The sequence below is a fragment of the Phocoena phocoena genome, chromosome X, assembly GCF_963924675.1.
Source record: "Phocoena phocoena chromosome X, mPhoPho1.1, whole genome shotgun sequence".
Lineage (NCBI taxonomy): Eukaryota > Metazoa > Chordata > Mammalia > Artiodactyla > Phocoenidae > Phocoena > Phocoena phocoena.
In genome coordinates this window covers 32544367-32550650 of record NC_089240.1, presented here as the reverse complement: position 1 = coordinate 32550650, position 6284 = coordinate 32544367, and the positions used below count along the sequence as shown (strand labels likewise).

The 6284-nt window shown below is 47.5% G+C and overlaps 1 pseudogene; it reads right to left on the bottom strand.

Annotated features, from left to right (window-relative positions):
• Positions 1 to 430: 430 nt before the first annotated feature.
• Positions 431 to 3525, bottom strand: LOC136142070 (MOB kinase activator 1A pseudogene; annotated as a pseudogene).
• Between the last annotated feature and the right edge of the window lie 2759 nt (positions 3526 to 6284).

The following is a 6284-nucleotide window of genomic DNA, read 5'->3' as shown; positions in this document are numbered from 1 at the left end:
CGTCTCACAATTCTGGAGGCTGGAAGTTCAAAAATCGGGGTATGGGCCGGGTTGGTTCCTTCTGAGAGCTGTGAGGGAAGGATCTGTTATGGCTTCCCTCCTGGACTTGTAGACACATCACCCTGTTCTCTGTCTTCACGTCCACAGGATATTCTCCCTTTGTGCACGTCTACATGTCCACATTTCCCCTTTACGTGACACGAGTCATACTGGAGTAGGACCCGTCCTAATGACCTCATCTTAACTCAATTACATCTGCAAGTACCCTATTTTCAAATAAGGTCACATTCTGAGGTACTGGGGGAGGTTAGGGCTGCAACATATGATTTTGCGGGGGGAGGGGGGGATGCAATTCAACCTCTGACACAAGTCTAGGACAGATTAACAATAAGGTAACTCTAGCAGTACATGAAGCAAGAGGGTAACTGTGTTAAAGAAATCTGTCTTTCAGTGCAAGCTTCTCAATGAATTGCTGAAGTGGTGCCAACTCTCATCTATCAATCAAATTGAACTCTTGAACCAATAACATAAAGTACTTAAAGGACACGTTATGGTGGGCCTTTTCTGGCAGCTGCATCACAGAATCACAGTGCCGGTAAGAAAGATGGGCAGTAAACTTTGAACAGACGCTTTAGAATAGTCTTTACCACCGATACAAGACTTGGGGGAAATGTGACACCAATCTTAGAAGGAGAAAGAGTTGCACAGTCAAGTTCATCCTGAACTCAAATCATCAAAGGGTCCATATATTTCGGAGCAGAACATGTGCCTGGTGTCAAAATTAGCACCATCTTCCTAATGACATTCCGATCTTGGACCTGCAGCCGTGACTAGACAGCTTGTTCCAGTGCAGAGTTCTGATCTGGCTGAAGAAATCCACAGTGTTAACTGTCATCCACTCACTCAGGTCCTCTTCCTGAGGACAACATGACAGCTCCCTTCACGTTCCCACTTCCTACGGTGCTTCTGCAGGTTTTAAGTGTTCGTACTGATGAGCTCCTTCGGGGGTGCTCTTCTTGGACCTGAACGTATGAGAAGAATGGCTGCTGAAGAGGAAGCTCTTCTTTTCTTCTTGAGGGTGAGGGTAGAGGTGGGGGAGGGAGAGGCCATTAGACTGCAGTGCAGTTAGTATTCAGAGGCAGCACTTGGGAACCGGGAGGGGTAGACAGTCCTCAGTCTGCGGACAGCAAAACCCAGGCTAGCGCTGCTCTGAGCAGGGGTCAAACTTGGTGCAAACACCTGGGCTGCTTCCCCCACCTCCCCAGCCAGGAAAATGGACCCAGCTACATGGCACAAGAAAAGGCTTCACTTACATTGCCATTATAATGTTGGACGCCAATCAAGTACCCAAACAAATAAATATATAGTTATGAACTGTGCTAAATTAGATGAAGGGAAAGAAAGAAATTCTCTAAAGAACCCCCATATCCACAGCTGTAAAATACGAAAGTGTGCCATAGGTCTCGAGGAGCAATTGAGAAAATGCATGGAAAGCACGTGGCACGGCATCCGGTGTTCAGTAAATGCTCAATAATATGAGCTCTTTTGATATTATTATGATTCTGCCCCGTAATTCCAGCCTCTGATATCTTCTACATTGAAACGTTTGCTGATTTAGTCATGGATTCTCCTTAGGAACTCATAGTCCATTATTATCGTTTACTACAGGCAGCTTACCAACTTGTGAGTCTACCCTTCCATAAAGAAGAACGAAGTATATGGGGGTTCTACGTCACAATACAAGCATGTATAGTTTCTCCCTCTGCACACCAATCACAGCGTTCTATTACCGCTATTGCCATCAGACAGAACTGACAAATTGTGTGACACCATTGGTATTGTTTTCTGCCAAGACGCTAGAAGTTATAATGGTCATATCATGCAAAGATCAGACTGACCTCTAAATCATCCCTGCCAGTTTCTACTCTGTTATTCACTTAGGTCTCTTCGTTTGTCCAGTCATCCTGCAAAGTCTTACTGTTTTGATTTACTTCAGCCTGATGCCCATCTTTCCTCCACTTGGAAAGCATCCTTAGTGCGTGGCGCTGGGAGGGGGGCTGCCGTCACGGGCATCCTCTGTGCCATTGCAGGAGCATCCCTGTGTGACTGGGAGGGACCGGAGTGCCCGTCTCTGAGGAGGAAAGAATGGAGTTTCCCTCCAGAGTGGAGGGCGGGGTCGACCACGGGCTTGTGCGGAGATGTGTCTCTTGGTCTCCTGTGCTGTCTACCTCTGCTCATGAATTTGCAGGCAATAAGCAGGTCAGAGAGTCATGCGATTTAAAATTTTAGGCCTGCAAGGGCTTTGAAGTCCATTTTGTCAACCCTCTCAAAGTCCACTTAGATACCTTCTGTAGTATCTTCATATCAAGAGGCCATTCAGGGCTTCCCTGGTGGCACAGTGGTTGAGAGTCCGCCTGCCGATTCAGGGGACACGGGTTCGTGCCCCGGTCCGGGAAGATCCCACATGCCGCGAAGCGGCTGGGCCCGTGAGCCATGGCCGCTGAGCCTGCGCTCCGCAACGGGAGAGGCCACAACAGTGAGAGGCCCGCGTACCGCAAAAAAAAAAAAAAAAAACAGGCCATTCAAGTACATCTTTCCCCTTAGAAGAAGGAGCATTCCATCTATTTGAGGAGAACTTTATGAGGAATTTTAGGCGCTGCCTTAATTAAGTGGGATCAACATGTACTTGAAGACCTGTATAAACTGTCAAGCAGAATTTCAATTTAGGGCAAGATTCTCCCGGTCTGTCCTAAAACTGAAGATGGGACTGTATCTCCTAGAGAATAATAATACTAAAACAGTAAAATAATGATAATAGCTAAATTTATTAAAACTTTAATAAGTGTCACTGCTGCACAGTGAAAGGTAAAGTAAGCCCTTCACGTTCTGACTCGTGTAATCTTGGCAACGCATACACGTGGGACGTACCGTTATTCCCAGATGGGCAAGCTGAAGCTTGGAGAAGTTGCAAAGGTTGCTCAAGAAACTATTAGGGAGGCCACATGACCACTGAGTTTTCCTCAAAATAATGCTGTCTATGTACATCCTCCTTTAGAGTTTACACACTTGTTTGGTTTTCGTTATTTCCATTTGATCTTCTTCCTCACATGCTCACGAGTCTGCTCCAAACCTACCTTACCTGCCATCTACTTTTGCACCTTTCACCAGAGAAACTGGAAAGCATTATCTTTAGAATATTTTCTACATCTTAGAAACAAGAAATTCGAGTCTGGGCCTAACTGCTGCCTCCATAATCTGTTCTGGGCCAAAGCAAGTTTGTTATCCAGGTAAATGGGGATTTGCATGAAGAAGCCAATCGTCTCCAGTATTCCCAAGAAGCCCTCCACGTGGTTAGTAACTAAGACCCTTAGCATAAACCCCTGTCCATCCACATCCCCCTCTCCTCGCTGAAATCACAGTGAAGCCAGGCGGAGCCGGGAGCGGCGAGGCTCCTTCCTGGCCACTAGAGGCCAGCAAGCCACCGCCCAGAACCTCCGAGCTGGAGTGCGCCGCTTCTGACGTCATGAGGCCGGTTCATTCAAAAGGAGGAGGGTGTTGCTAGACTGCTTTTAAAAGGAAAACGTCCCATGTATTTTCAACGCATACTACTGAGAGGCCTCTAGTTTTGAAGGCTTCGCGAGACTTCCCAGAATGTAAGTCTTAAGGAAATTAAACAAGCAGAGAAAGTGTGTCTCTGGGGTGCCTGTCCCTCCACCTCTTCCAAAAGCCCTATGCTGTCCGTTTTATCATAATGCTTTATTTCCCCCACCCCGTTAGCTATCTGGAACAAAACACAACTTGAACTGTTCTCTTTTTTTCCTCTAATAATTTATTTTCTTAAAAGCAATAACGTCCCTCCCCTTCTTCACTTCTCCTCAGGTTCACACCCTTTCTCTCCCCCTTTTTCTTTCTATCGCTCCCTCCTCTCTTCCCCTCTCTGTTGCATTTCTAGGAGGAAATAAGCACTCCGTGACTAGATAATCCACTCTCAGGGTTTCAACTACCACCTGTGAGCTGATGCCTTATAAATCTGTTATCTCTGGCTGACACCTCTCCTGCAAGCCTCAAAGGTCTATTTCTCACTGACTGTTAGACTTCTGCACATGGGTGGGTCCCCAGGACCGCAGCTCGACCAGACTGAACACTAGACGGCACTGTGTGAGATAACCCCAACAACCACAAACATATTTGCAAATATGTGCGTATGTAGAGAATATCTTTGAAACGGTACACGAGAAACCAAATAGAGGTGGCAGCCCCCAGCGCTGGGAGCACTACAGCCAGGGTATGAGGTTGGAGAAAGACTCACTTCTCTCGACGTGCCTTTCGGACCCTTTGGATTTCATATAATGTGCATGGATTACCGATTAAACAATAAAGGGACTTCTATAAACATCTTAATGTTTACATCTTCTAGAGTTTTACCAAGCCCACTGTTCCCCTTCTGCCACCTGCTCCCTGGGTAGATAAATTGACTCTCAGTTTCGACTACCAGTTATGAGCTGGGGACTCACAGATCTGTTATCTCTGGCCCACACCCCTCCTTCCAGCTTCAAAGTTCCATTTCCCACCGTCAGACATTTGTCCGTGGGTATGCCAGCAGAACCTCAAACTCAACGTCTCCTGCACCCCATTCACCATCTTCCAGCTACTTGACCTTGAGGAAGGCCCTCTGTAAATCCTGCTGAACGGAAGGACGACCCTGCTGCCGCTCTTCCTGAGTTGTCAGTCCCAGCTGCCAACAACCGTGGTCTCGCCCCGCACCCGCCAGAAATGGGGTTCATTCCTTCCCTCCCCAGATCCGCCCAACCAGCCAGCCAAACAGCCCCGCCCCTCCCCACCCCTAAAATATCCCTCAGATTCAGCCCATCCTCCCCATTTCTATTACCCTCCTGTGGGCCCTTATCATCTCTTTCCTGGGCTTCCATGCTCCCTCCCCATCTGACTTCCTTCTTCCAGGCCTGTGCTCTTCAAAGTACCCCCCCCACACAACCGCCCGAGTCACGCATGTAAGTGTAAGTGTAATTAAAAAAAATCTTTTTGCTGTACTGCGCGGCTTGCGGGATCCTAGCTCCACGACCAGGAATAGAACCCAGGCCCCCTGCAGTGGGAGCACGGAGTCCTAACCACTGGACAGCCAGGGAATTCCCTGTTTTTTTAATTAATTATTGCTTTTTTTTGTAAGTGTAAGTCTAACAGCATTGCTCCTGGCTCACCCCTGGGGGGCTCCTGTACCAGGTGAGGAGGCCCCCACACAGCACCGCACTGCGTCCTTGTCCCTCCCCACCTGGCTTTGCCGACCTGCCCGGCTTCATCTCCTCCCATTTCTGGACTAATTACAGAGGTCGCGCAACTGTCTGCGGTTTTCCAAGCATCCCGTGCCGTTCCTCCCCGACACCTTTGTTTATGCTCCTCGCTGAGCTCAGAATGCCCACTCCTGACCCCCTTCGGCTTCCCTTCATCTTGGCCATCTCCTCACCATCACGTGAGACTCACACAAAGACCTAAGGAAGGAACGTGGGATAAAGACGTCCGGAGACGGCGAACACTGAAAACTGTGAGCCTCGGGCCCGGTCGTAACATCACTGACAAGGGAAAGCAAAAGGATCATGATCTCCAGCTAGTTTAATTCAGTGGTATAAGTAACCGACCTAGAATTTCTTTGAAAGCAACATTAACAATCTTGCATGACCACTGGAAGAAATGAAAAGGAGCAAGAGACAACTCAAGTTTAGGCTGCATCATGTCTGGTCACCCAACCACAAGACATATGAAAGGTACTGAGGAGGTACTAAGACTCCATAGAGTCCCCTGTTGTCATATAACATCTGCCAACGACTTTAATTAACTCTACACTTCACGGTGAACCATCTACCTTCAGCATTTAGCCTCCTTTTAGACTCGGGAACAAGCTAATGAATTTGATGTGCAGGCAGCAGAATGAAGATGTGTTTTTGCCTCTCATAAAGGCTCCTTTTACATTTCTAGGGTCACATCTTGAGTTTCAGGGCAAGTCTGAGTTCACTTAGTGCAGAGAAAAATATGTCAGGATCTGGATATTACAGATTTAAGTCAGAAAACAAAAGCACCTTGAGTCTTGGTGTAAGTCTGCAGTGATAAAGATGCATAGTGGGGAAATCCCCAACATCCAAGGGGTCTCGATCAAATAAAACTGGGGCTGAATCATCTGTGGTGATGAGGGAGAGATATGCACATCAGAAACACTTGAGATTTTTACATCTCACTAATGTCACTAAGTAGCCCAACCTTATCAGAGACACTAT